The sequence below is a fragment of the Nerophis lumbriciformis genome, linkage group LG17, assembly GCF_033978685.3.
Source record: "Nerophis lumbriciformis linkage group LG17, RoL_Nlum_v2.1, whole genome shotgun sequence".
NCBI classification, from domain to species: Eukaryota; Metazoa; Chordata; class Actinopteri; order Syngnathiformes; family Syngnathidae; genus Nerophis; species Nerophis lumbriciformis.
The window spans coordinates 2,502,501-2,515,873 of NC_084564.2; the positions used below are offsets into that span (position 1 = coordinate 2,502,501).

The following is a 13,373-nucleotide window of genomic DNA, read 5'->3' on the forward strand; positions in this document are numbered from 1 at the left end:
GATTTTTATGTTTAAACGAACAAAATTAGCAAAAATGCTAGCATAAATTTTAAAACCGAACATACAAACCCCGTTTCCATATGAGTTGGGAAATTGTGTTAGATGTAAATATAAACGGAATACAATGATTTGCAAATCATTTTCAACCCATATTCAGTTGAATATGCTACAAAGACAACATATTTGATGTTCAAACTGATAAACATTTTTTTTGTTGCTAATAATCATTAACTTTAGAATTTGATGCCAGCAACACGTGACAAAGAAGTTGGGAAAGGTGGCAATAAATACTGATAAAGTTGAGGAATGCTCATCAAACACTTATTTGGAACATCCCACAGGTGAGCAGGCTAATTGGGAACAGGTGGGTGCCATGATTGGGTATAAAAGTAGATTCCATGAAATGCTCAGTCATTCACAAACAAGGATGGGGCGAGGGTCACCACTTTGTCAACAAATGCGTGAGCAATTTGTTGAACAGTTTAAGAAAAACCTTTCTCAACCAGCTATTGCGAGGAATTTAGGGATTTCACCATCTACGCTCCGTAATATCATCAAAGGGTTCAGAGAATCTGGAGAAATCACTGCACGTAAGCAGCTAAGCCCGTGACCTTCCATCCCTCAGGCTGTACTGCGTCAACAAGTGACATCAGTGTGTAAAGGATATCACCACATAGGCTCAGGAACACTTCAGAAAACCACTGTCAGTAACTACAGTTGGTCGCTACATCTGTAAGTGCAAGTTAAAACTCTCCTATGCAAGGCGAAAACCGTTTATCAACAACACCCAGAAACGCCGTCGGCTTTGCTGGGCCTGAGCTCATCTAAGATGGACTGATACAAAGTGGAAAAGTGTTCTGTGGTCTGACGAGTCCACATTTCAAATTGTTTTTGGAAACTGTGGACGTCGTGTCCTTTGGACCAAAGAGGAAAAGAACCATCCGGATTGTTATAGGCGCAAAGTTGAAAAGCCAGCATCTGTGATGGTATGGGGGTGTATTAGTGCCCAAGACATGGGTAACTTACATATCTGTGAAGGCACCATTAATTCTGAAAGGTACATACAGCAACATATGTTGCCATCCAAGCAACGTTACCATGGACGCCCCTGCTTATTTCAGCAAGACAATGCCAAGCCATGTGCTACATCATGGTGGCTTCATAGTAAAAGAGTGCGGGTACTAGACTGGCCTGCCTGTAGTCCAGACCTGTCTCCCATTGAAAATGTGAAGCCTAAAATAGCACAACGGAGACCCCCGGACTGTTGAACAACTTAAGCTGTACATCAAGCAAGAATGGGAAAGAATTCCACCTGAGAAGCTTCAAAAATGTGTCTCCTCAGTTCCCAAACCTTTACTGAGTGTTGTTAAAAGGAAAGGCCATGTAACACAGTGGTGAACATGCCCTTTCCCAACTACTTTGGCACGTGTTGCAGCCATGAAATTCTAAGTTAATTATTATTTGCAAAAAAGAAAAAAAGTTTATGAGTTTGAACATCAAATATGTTGTCTTTGTAGCATATTCAACTGAATATGGGTTGAAAAGGATTTGCAAATCATTGTATTCCGTTTATATTTACATCTAACACAATTTCCCAACTCATATGGAAACGGGGTTTGTACTTCTAAGACAGAATCAAAGTATCGAGTATCAAAATCCATTCATCCATCTATCCATTTTCTACCGCTTGTCCCTCTCTGGGTTGGAGCCTATCTCAGCTGCATTCGGGCAGAAGGCGGGGTAAACCCTGGACAGGTCGCAGACTCATCACAGGGCCAACATAGATAGACAGACAACATTCACACTCACACACTAAAGCCAATTTTAGTGTTGCCAATCAATCTATCCCCAGGTGCAAGTCCATGATGGTGTAAAAATACAACATTTGCTAAAATGCTAAGACACAATGAGTTAGCATACTTCTAAGATGGCGCCAAGTATCAAAAACAAGAACAAGATTAGCTAAAATGCTAGGACAACATGTTAGCTTGCTAACATAGAAATGATTGTCTGATGTCTGCTCTGTGTTCCACAAGTTGCAGACATTCTCCGTGTGTGTTTTATGCCTGAAATGTGTGTGTTTAAAACATTCACTTATGTTCCAACACATTTACCCCGCACAATAAGAACTGTAATAAGCGATCTACAGTTTAGCGCTAATTTGTGTTGGTAAATGAGTCGATTTGAGACTATCATCACACTTCAACAACTCCAGTGTTTCCCACAGGACAGGCATCTATTTGTGGTGGTGTGGTCGGGGGATGGCAGCGGCGGCGGCAGCACCGATAACCAAGAAGAACGCGGAGTTGAAATATAATTACAACATTTTATGTACATATTTATATACAGATTTGAACAATTAGTGATTCACTGAAATATATTTATTAATTGTGGTTCTTACAAAAAATATATCTTATAAAATATAAAAGCTAAAATGTCTCTTAAAGCTCTGCCCCTTTAATTAGTGAATACTAAATAATTTAACTTTAGCCTACTACTACAACCATATTATTTACCAGCAACATGAAGTGAAACAGAGGCAGAGGTGTCCTGCCACAGTCAGTCAACCTCCTCCTCCTGCTGCTGCTGCTGAACAGGTCGCACCTGTTGTCCGGACTGTAGGCCTACCTCCTCTCCAAGTCCAGCCCTTTTCGGCCGTTGAAAATATTTTTCTATACTCATCTGTGTGAAGGAGTGAACATCCAACATTAGAATTTATTACTAACGAGCAGAAGCGCTCTATGTACAGTGCCGTCTAACCTTAAGCGGCAGCAGCTCAACACATGCAGGGTTCAACGTTAAGGTTTTTTTCTACTTGCCTGACTTCTCAAATCTACTTGCCCCAATATTTGTACTTGTCCTGCCTAGGTTTGTTTCTGGCTGTGTAGTGCTCATGGCTTATATCTTACTAAAATTCTTCCCGTTGACTATTTACAACACTACACAGTATTTATTATTATTATTATTATCTATAATTACATTTAAATGGCATTGCATACATGTCAAATCAAATGCTATTTCACATTATTTGACCAGTAGCAGTTACACCCATCTGAACAGGTCAGCCACCTGTTTAAAGCCCGATCACAGTTGAAATCTTGAAATGAAGGGCCTTTAATGGCCAAAACATTAACCTGGACAACATTTTAACAGCTGGTTGGCTCGGATGTTATTCTTTTCATTGCATTCACATGCTGCAGTGGACAGTGGACAATTTAGCTTCAGTCCATGTGCGTTTATTGACAACAGGGTTATAACCTGGACACGTTAGCTTGTCGGTGAAACGCTCGGTGAAATCGCGGATTAACGTTAAATATATGACGAGCCGCGAGCGATGCAGCTATAACCTATCTACCTATAACACCTGTAAAAATGAAGCAATGCTACCACGCTAGCAAGCGTTAGCTAGCCTGCTATGAGCCACCAAGCTGCTAACTATCGCCAAAAGGCACCATTTAAGTTTTTTCCCCCATGGCATCCTGGATCAAGGCTTTCAGCAGCTTTTGGACATTTGAGGTAGAAACGTAGGAAGCGCCATCATTATGAAAAGTAGCCGGCAGTATTTTGATCCCGTCCGTCCATCCGTCCCTCTTCTTCTTCTGGCCCACCAGGTGAATTAAGTGCTATTGGCGGAGTTACAATGCATAGTAGGCTACCGCCACCTACTGCACCGGAGGTGTAACTACAAGGTACATTCACAGACAGTCCCATTGCTTTTATGAGCGGTCGAGCGAGTCAAAAGCCGAAAAATCCATTTGTGGCGGACGTAATTCTTTCGTGGCGGGCCGCCACAAATAAATGAATGTGTGGGAAACACTGAACTCTGTCATGTAAATGTGGCCTCTTTGCTAGGTCAGCATTGCAAATGGAAAATATGTTCTTAATGACCTTACCCTGGGCAAATAAAATGATGTCAGGACGCCAGTGTGTTGCTCAATGTTTATATACTACATTACCCAAAAGGCTTAGCACCGTAGACAGGAACCGAAAGTGGGTCTGAGCTAGGGATGATGTTTGATAAGAAATTATCGAGTTTGAGCCCATTATCGAATCCTCTTATCGAACCGATTCCTTATCGATTCTCTTATCGAATCCAGATAGGTTGTTGTATATGGGAAAAAACACAATATTTGGTTTAACAAAAGCTCACTTTTATTTTATAAGAAAAAAATTAAATTAAATTAAAAAAAATATATATTGACTGTTACCCCCCTAAAAATTACCCAAAGTATATTAAGTGGGATTTTTCAGAAAAACAAATATAGACAGTAACACAAAAACAACCTGTCTCTGTGATCACTATAGGTGTATAAACAATAATATAGTGTTAAATAAAATCAGTTCCTTGGGCACAAAACTGAAAATAATACAGCTCTCCAAAAAGTGCACTTCTGCTGCTACTGGAACATACTAACTAGGGATGTCCCGATCCAGGTTTTTGCACTTCCGATCCGATACCGATATTGTTTTTGCATTTCCGATCCGATACTGATACTGACCGATACCGATACTGACCGATACTGGCTATCCGAGCATGTATTAAAGTTTAAAGTTATTTAGCCTACTTAGTTGTCAGAATCATGTTGAAAAGGGTTTTAGTACTCTTGATAACAACTAGCCAGCTGAATTAGGGGAGTTTGAATAATACACAATGGTTGGTAACAAGAAACTGACCTGTTTATTCAAGGATAAACACAAAATAGACAAAATTATACATGACAAACAGAAATGGCATCATTGAACTAGGGCTGGGCGACATGGCCTTTTTTTAATATTGCGATATTTTAAGGCCATATTGCGATACACAATATATATCTCGATATTTTGCCTTAGCCTTGAATGAACACTTGATGCATATAATCACAGCAGTATGATGATTCTATGTGTTTTGATTCATTGATTGAGACTTTTATTAGTAGGTTGCACAGTGAAGTACATATTCCGTACAATTGACCACTAAATGGTAACACCCCAATAAGTTTTTCAACTTGTTTAAGTCGGGGTCCACTTAAATTGATTCATGATACAGATATATACTATTTTGATGGTGTGGAGTCTGGACGTGTGGCACCGAATGGAGATAAGCGTCTCGACAGACGTCACAATATTTGAACAATGATGACGAAAACTGTTGTCTCTGTCGTGTCCGTGTGTCGAAAATTGTTATGCGCTTATTTTTTTATTTGATTTTGTGCGTGGCATAGATTTGCCGTGCGCAGAGGACGCTTGAGCAGGCGCGCGCCTTAGCAGCTGCGCTAGCATCACAGCTAACGTTAGCCATGCCGCTACCTCGCTCTCTGCTAGGAGAGGACGTATACGTATGTGACGTATGACGTGACAGTATGTGACGTGACAGTATGTGACGTGACAGTATGTGACGTGTGTAAGAAGGTGCGCTCGCTGTCTGTGAGAGGGAGACACAGGAAAGAGTGAGAAGAGCCTGTCGTGTAATGCCAGCAGCTAAAAGCAACTGCGTGAGAATCCACAGACCTGGATCGGCATTTTCCCATGCCTTGCCGATACGCAATTTTTGGCAAATATCGGCAGCCGATCCGATCCAAATATCAGATCGGGACATCCCTAATACTAACTACACACACTATGACACTAAGAACACCACAGTCATCAATCAACAATTCTTCTCCCCTTACATGAGAGCGAAGCCTGGCAATAATTGCATATTGCCTGTTCTGCCCTCACTATACGTGTTGAGGTGATACAGCTTGGCAGACAGCTAACAAACAATCCATTTAGGCTCTTTATTGTTGTTGATCTTGCTTTGTCTTTTCCTATCTTTGCTTTTGTCATGCACTGGACTGTCATTTATTTTATTTTTTTAACTGAAATACACACAATGACAAATTTATAAGCTATGTGACTAAATTAACATACTGAAATGTAATACACAATACCGTATTTTCCGCACTATTTGCCGCACCTAAAAACCACAAATTTACTCAAAAGCTGACAGTGCGGCTTATAACCCGGTGCGCTTTATATATGGATTAATATTACGATTCATTTTCATAAAGTTTCGATCTCGCAACTACGGTAAACAGCCGCCATCTTTTTTCCCGGTAGAACAGGAAGCGCTTCTTCTTCTACGCAAGCAACCGCCAAGGTAAGCACCCGCCCCCATAGAACAGGAAGCGCTTCTTCTTCTACTGTAAGCAACCACCCGCCCGCGTAGAAGAAGAAAAAGCGCGCGGATATTACCGTACCGGTACGTTTCATTTCCTTTGTGTGTTTACATCTGTAAAGACCACAAAATGGCTCCTACTAAGCGTCAGGGATCCGGTTCATGAAAAGACGCAATCTCTCCATCCGCACACGGATTACTATTTCACAGCAACTGATATTCCTGTGAACCGCACTGTGGATACAACGGGAGCACGTACGGTGAATATTCGCACCACAGGGAATGAGAAGTCATCCTTCACTGTGGTTTTAGCTTGCCATGCTAATGGCCAGAAACTTCCACCCATGGTGATATTCAAAAGGAAGACCTTGCCAAAAGAGACCTTTCCAGCCGGCGTCATCATAAAAGCTAACTCGAAGGGATGGATGAAGAAAAGATGAGCGAGTGGTTAAGGTAAGTTTAAGTTTACGCGAAGAGGCCGGGTGGCTTTTTTCACGCAGCTCTGTCCATGTTGATATACGACTCCGTGCGCGCCCACATCACGCTGGTTTTAATATATAATTAAAGTTTGACTGACCTATTTGACTGTTTTTTTGACATTCCTTTAGCGCAGTTAGATGCGGCTTACAACACGGGGCGGCTTATAGGTGGACAAAGTTTTGAAATATGCCGTTCATTGAAGGCGCGGCTTATAACCCAGGGCGCCTTATGGTGCGGAAAATACGGTATATAAATATTAGCTATACACAAATATACAGTACTATCATCAAACAAATACTTCTGAGTGTTGAGACTATTTCGATGGTGGAAATACACGACTGGCAGCCATTTTAAGTCCTCAAAACATCCATTGAAACAGTGCACAAAAATCGTTTTTCAATAAACATCTTAGTATCAAACTTAAACACTTTCCACCTTAATATTGAGTTACATAAACAAGTTAAACAGTTTACTTACAGACATATGTTTTCCAAGGCTTGTAAGAGCTAACACAACTTGTCTACTTCTCAATTGTGCCCAAGAGTCTACAATCAAATGGGCATAACATTGTAGGTCCCACAGGGCATTTCCTGTTCGTGGGAAGGGATTCGTTCCCAGGGATTTGAATAAAGAACCAACTCTTTTCCTTTACTATAGTGGCCTCGATAACGGGAACCGGTTCTCAAAAAGGGATTCGAGTCCATGGAATCGGTTCTTTTCTTATCGAATAACCGGGAGAACCGATTTCGAACATCATCCCTAGTCTGAGCTGCGCCCTTTCAGCAATAAAGAGTTGATATTTGTTACACAATGTTGCAATGGGGTGGAAAGTTTTCGGGTAAATTTCCGGAAAATATCCGGAAATTTACCACGGGAAGTTTGGAAATTTTGACCATTTTTTGATTATTCAAAGTTGGACACCGTCCATCTTATTCTGTAGAATAAGATGAGAAGCTTGTAAAACACTAATGCAATGCCACACATAAATAAATAGTCAGCTAAACAATTGGAGTAGTCTTTAAAAATATTTTACTGATGGACAAATGAATAGAAATAGGCTAGATGAATAAATGAACAGTCAATCAGCATGCTAAATCAAACTATAAGCTACATTCTTGTATGACAACAGAATAGCTAGCAGAACAGAAGGCAGAGGAAACTACACGTTTTGATTTAGTATTTGCTACTTGAACTTTACACATCACAAAAAAGGTAAATTCGGATCGCTAACGTTGTTAGCATAAATGAATGGGATTTAACATAGAGAAAATTAGCATCACGGCCAACGAAGAAATATTTTCGGTTCGTTATGAGACCGTGGTGGTACATAAACCTAGCTAGCTAGAGATATTGGCCCCAAAATCATTTAACAAGTACAGGAACAGCTACCTAGCTTGAGTGGAAGTCTGTTGGAGTAGTCTACAGCAGGGGTGCTCATTACGTCGATCGCGATCTACCGGTCGATCTCGGAGGGTGTGTCAGTCGATCACCAGCCAGGCATTAAAAAAATAGTCCTAAAAATGAGCGATCATAAATCTTCACTATGACGTCACTTTCGTCACTTGATTGACATTCACGGCACCCGAGGGTCTTCTGAGATGACGCTGGCTGCTGCCAGCTCATTAAAATTACCGACTGGAAGGCGAGAAACACTTTATTTCAACAGACTCTGGCGCCGTACCTGTCGTCAAAACTCCAAAGACCGACAGTTGCACAGTTGCACAATAAAAGCTCTGCTTCATCCTGCCTGCGCTACCAAAATAAGAGTCTCAGAAAGCTGGCGTGCACAAGCTAGCAAGCTATGGAGTTTGCCGACAATGTATTTCTTGTGAAGTGTATACAAAGGAGTACGGAAGCTGGACAAATAAGATGCCAAAAACCAACCACTTTCATGTGGTATTGGACAGAAAGGAGGACTTTTTTCTCCTCCATTAGAAAATGCAGACGTTATCATCACCACTGTCTGATTCCAATCAATGCAAGTCATCACAATCAGGTAATACACCAACTTATATTCTTGTCTTCATGAAAGAAAGGAATCTATATGTGCTAAACATGCTTGTATTATCTTTAAACACTTTTAACTTATTAACTATATGTGTTAAACATGCTTGTATTATCTTTAACCACCTTTAAGTTGTTAACAATATTAACTATATGTGTTAAACATGCTTGTATTATCTTTAACCACCTTTAAGTTGTTAACAATATTAACTATATGTGTTAAACATGCTTGTATTATCTTTAAACACTTTTAACTTGTTAACAATATTAACTATATGTGTTAAACATGCTTGTATTATCTTTAACCACCTTTAAGTTGTTAACAATATTAACTATATGTGTTAAACATGCTTGTATTATCTTTAACCACCTTTAAGTTGTTAACAATATTAACTATACGTGTTAAACATGCTTGTATTATTTTTAACCACCTTTAACTTGTCAACAATATTAACTATATGTAGTAAACATACTTGTATTATCATTAAACACCTTTAATGTATTAACAATATTAACTATATGTGTTAAACATGCTTGCATTATCATTAAACACCTTTAACTTGTTAACAAAAACATATTTCATAAATAAGTCAATATAAATTATATATATGAATGAGGTAGATCCCCACGACTTGATCAATTGAAAAGTAGCTCGCCTGCAGAAAAAGTGTGAGCACCCCTGGTCTACAGTCATACAGTAACAAGCAATTACACGTCTATTAAACTTAAATACCATAGATCAAATAAATTTACCCCAGTAATATCATTAAAACATACCTGACTGAATGAAGTCCTTGGGCTCAAATACTAGTGTGGCCTGTAGTGTGTAGCATGCTGGGAATTATCTCTGCATGTGATGGAAGAATGCACTGCACATGTGATGGAGGAATGCACAGTGCAGGGTTGAAATTCAACTGAATTTGCATTAAATCAGGTTGTTTTAGCTAATAATCATGCTGCAAGATCTAGCATGTTGCATTCAATGTTTATTCCCATTCATTCCCATGGAAAGTTTCCAACTTTGAATATTCCCGGAATTTTGCAACCCTAGTTACCCTGCTTCGTCGACACAGGAAACATACGATGGTGTAAGTCAGTGTGGTGGGGTGCCGGTCAGAGACACATTTATTGGCAAAAAGTGTCCAAAATGTGGGCATTGCATACCTGCCAACTTTTGAAATCAGAAAAACCTAGTAGCCAGGGTCCAGGGTCCAGGACGCAAAATGATTATTAGCATTCAGACAGGTTAAAATGTTGCTAAAACCATCACTTTTCTATCAGTCACAGTGACTTTTCAAAACAAAAATATTACAGCAAAAATCATATGGGTTGATTGACATGTTTATTCTGTAAACTAACTTCAATAGTTTGAAATTATTTTGACAGTTAATGCCAGTTATTCTGTCAACCTTTCACAAGACTTCAATTTGTTAATTGAAAGTATAAACAGTATAAACACTTTTTACAGTAAACAAATGGTAAAACAGTACTAAACAATTCCATTAAAAAAAAAATTGGTGTCATTATTAACTTTCTGTCAAAGCTTGTATAATCTACTGCCTTGTTCAATTGTAAAAAATATTCTGTGCCTAAAATTCACATTTCTATCACAATTATCATACTGTAAACATGGTAAGCTAACTTCATTAAAATTAATAGTCCTGTCAATAGCATGGAATTACAATTCAAATGTAGTTTTTTTGTAAGCCTTTCAAAAGAATTCAAAATATGAAAAATTAATGAAAATTAATTGAAGCCATCAGACACTTGAAAAGTGGCACATCACATCTCTAATGTAATCATTTTAACTTTTCAACAGAAATAGCACTGCAAAAATATTAAGGACATACTTCTGTATTTTGGTAGTTATGCTGTCAACATTTAACAAGATTTCTTCAACTTGGACTTGAAAGCATAAATAGTATAAACACTTTTAACAGTATAACAGTACTAAACAATTCCAATACATAACATTGGTGTCATTACCTTTTTGTGGCTAAAATCCAAATTCTTCGGCATTTATCACATCCAAAGAATCTGTTTGGGCGACGAAAAACGTTGAAAGTTTTCCACTTGTATCGCTAGCAACGGCATTAGACTTGTGTTTTGTTGTCCCAAACGTGGTCTTTTACATCGCTAATTCCTCCGTGTCCGATCGAAAAATCTTGTCTGCACAAGGTGCAATTCGCGTAGTTTTCACCCTTTTTGGAACGGATAATTATTCCCGGATAGGCTTTTGAATATTCTTCACGGAATGACTGCAGTTTTCTTTTCGGTTTAAGACTCGTTTGCGATTTTTCTCCGGCTGATTCCATGATCGTTCGCTCGTTTGGAAACAATGGCAACTGATGCCTCGTGCTTGGCAGCGGTGCTATAAATAGCCTCGCGCATGGCATTCGGAATGGCTCGATAGGAAGTTACGGGAAGCAGTGTCGATTGTCATTGTTGTTACACGATTTCGTGAATAAAACTTTAAAAAAAAATTTTTTTTTTAATTAATGAAAAAACTTATTTTTTATCACTGCAACCGTAACCCGGAATAGGTTGATGAAAACCGTACTAATTACGGGAAAACCGGAGTAGTTGGCAGGTATGGCATTGGACAAAGTTGCGAAGCCGCACAAATTTCTCTGGTATTTGTTCAATTTGCAAATTGCAACATTGCAAATTCTTGGAGGCACTGCTTATCCCAACTATACTTTGTTTTGTTTAATAAAATAAAATTACAGATTTAGCTTGTTTTTATAGAGGGCTCTTACTCAGTCCTGTTACCTTAACCCCCTCAGCAAGTCTCATGGTCCGCATACAGTCCCAGACACAGATCTTTATTCATCATATGATATTCCAACAAGTGTGTTTTTGTGAAGAGAAAGTCCTCATGAGAAGGGATGACAGAAAGAAGAAGACAAAGATGAGCAGAAGACGGTCGAGTGATTTTCATAACCAGAAATGAGGAAAGCAGGAATTCTGGAGGTGGAACTGAGGATCCATTGTTGATTGTTTGCAGCATCAGGAAACATTTGTGCAGCTGGCTGAAGATTCCTAGACGACTCGCTTTAACTGTCAATCACGTGTGCGCAGCACCGGAGCTCAATCTTGTAAAAGAAAGTCATCTTCCGGATGTTCTTCCCCAAGACTCTTTGGCAGGAAGTTATCAGTCTAGTGGATGTCATTTCATTAATGCGACTCTCCCGACTACGGCGTCCTCTACGCTCCCTGGCATAATCAACACAATCAGAACACAATGACGCTGCACACAAGCACACACACCATCTTCTTCCACCCGTACACGGGTAGCTGCTGCCTCAGCAAATACCACATAGATACTATAGATAGTAGAGGAAGCCAAAGTTGGGTGTGTACAAACTAGTAGTACTATTAGAGTTAGAGTGAAGATTTTTGGCGTACAGTTGGTGCTAGAATTTTGGTTTAGGGCTCAGTTTAAGGTTTAGGATTGTGTTTGGATTATGGATGTGCGGACCGATCGGCCACCGATCAGTATCCAATGATTTCCTTGAAAAAGTATGTTATCGCCATTGCCAGTTAATGCCTTTCAAAACCGATCACAAATGCTGATCTCCTCTGGCTGATGTATTTATTTCATGTGCCCCAAACATATTCATATTTTTGTTGTACCCCACTTCTTTGTTTTTGCCCTTAATCTAGGGTTGGCTGTGGATCTGGGTTTGGATTGGGTGGGGATTAGTTTTAGGATTGGGTTGGATTTAGGGGATAAGGATAGGTTTAGTCTTGTGTTAGGGTTAATGGTTTAGGTTAAATTAGGGTTCTACTTTTGTATCCTTGACATTTGACTTGAACTATTTGGGAACATCCTAGCACCATTTTGGATTGGGAAAAGGTACAAATGGCAAACCTGAGTCCAATAATTCCAATTTTGTGATACATTAGTGTAGACTGGACATAAATGAAGTGCTACGATTCATCTATTTGTGACTGAGTGGGAACTCATACCTGCCAACTTTTGAAATCAGAAAAACCTAGTAGCCAGGGTCCAAGGGCCGCAGACCCCGGTAGGTCCAGGACAAAGTCCTGGTGGGGGGTTCCTTCGCCCCCCGACGCAAAATGATTATTAGCATTCAGACAGGTTAAAATGTTGCTAAAACCATCACTTTTCTATCAGTCACAGTGACTTTTCCAAACAAAAATATTACAGCAAAAATCATATGGGTTGATTGACATGTTTATTCTGTAAGCTAACTTCAATAGTTTGAAATTATTTTGACAGTTAATGCCAGTTATCCTGTCAACCTTTCACAAGACTTCAATTTGTTCATTGAAAGTATAAACACTTTTTAACAGTAAACAAATGGTAAAACAGTACTAAACAATTCCATAAAAAAAAAAATTGGTGTCATTATTAACTTTCTGTCCAAGCTTGTATAATCTACTGCCTTGTTCAATTGTAAAAAATATTCTGTGCCTAAAATTCACATTTCTATCACAATTATCATACTGTAAACATGGTAAGCTAACTTCATTAAAATTAATAGTCCTGTCAATAGCATGGAATTACAATTCAAATGTAGTTTTTTTGTAAGCCTTTCAAAAGAATTCAAAATATGAAAAATTAATGAGAATTAATTTAAGCCATCAGACACTTGAAAAGTGGCACATCACATCTCTAATGTAATCATTTGAACTTTTCAACAGAAATAGCACTGCAAAAATATTAAGGACATACTTCTGTATTTTGGTAGTTATGCTGTCAACATTTAACAAGATTTCTTCA

At 39.0% G+C, this 13,373-nt stretch overlaps 1 protein-coding gene across 3 annotated transcripts in view; it reads right to left on the reverse strand.

Moving 5' to 3' along the window:
- gpr4 (G protein-coupled receptor 4) overlaps positions 1-13,373 on the reverse strand; it is a 67,269-nt gene that overhangs the window by 44,192 nt on the left and 9,704 nt on the right. The window lies entirely within an intron of this gene.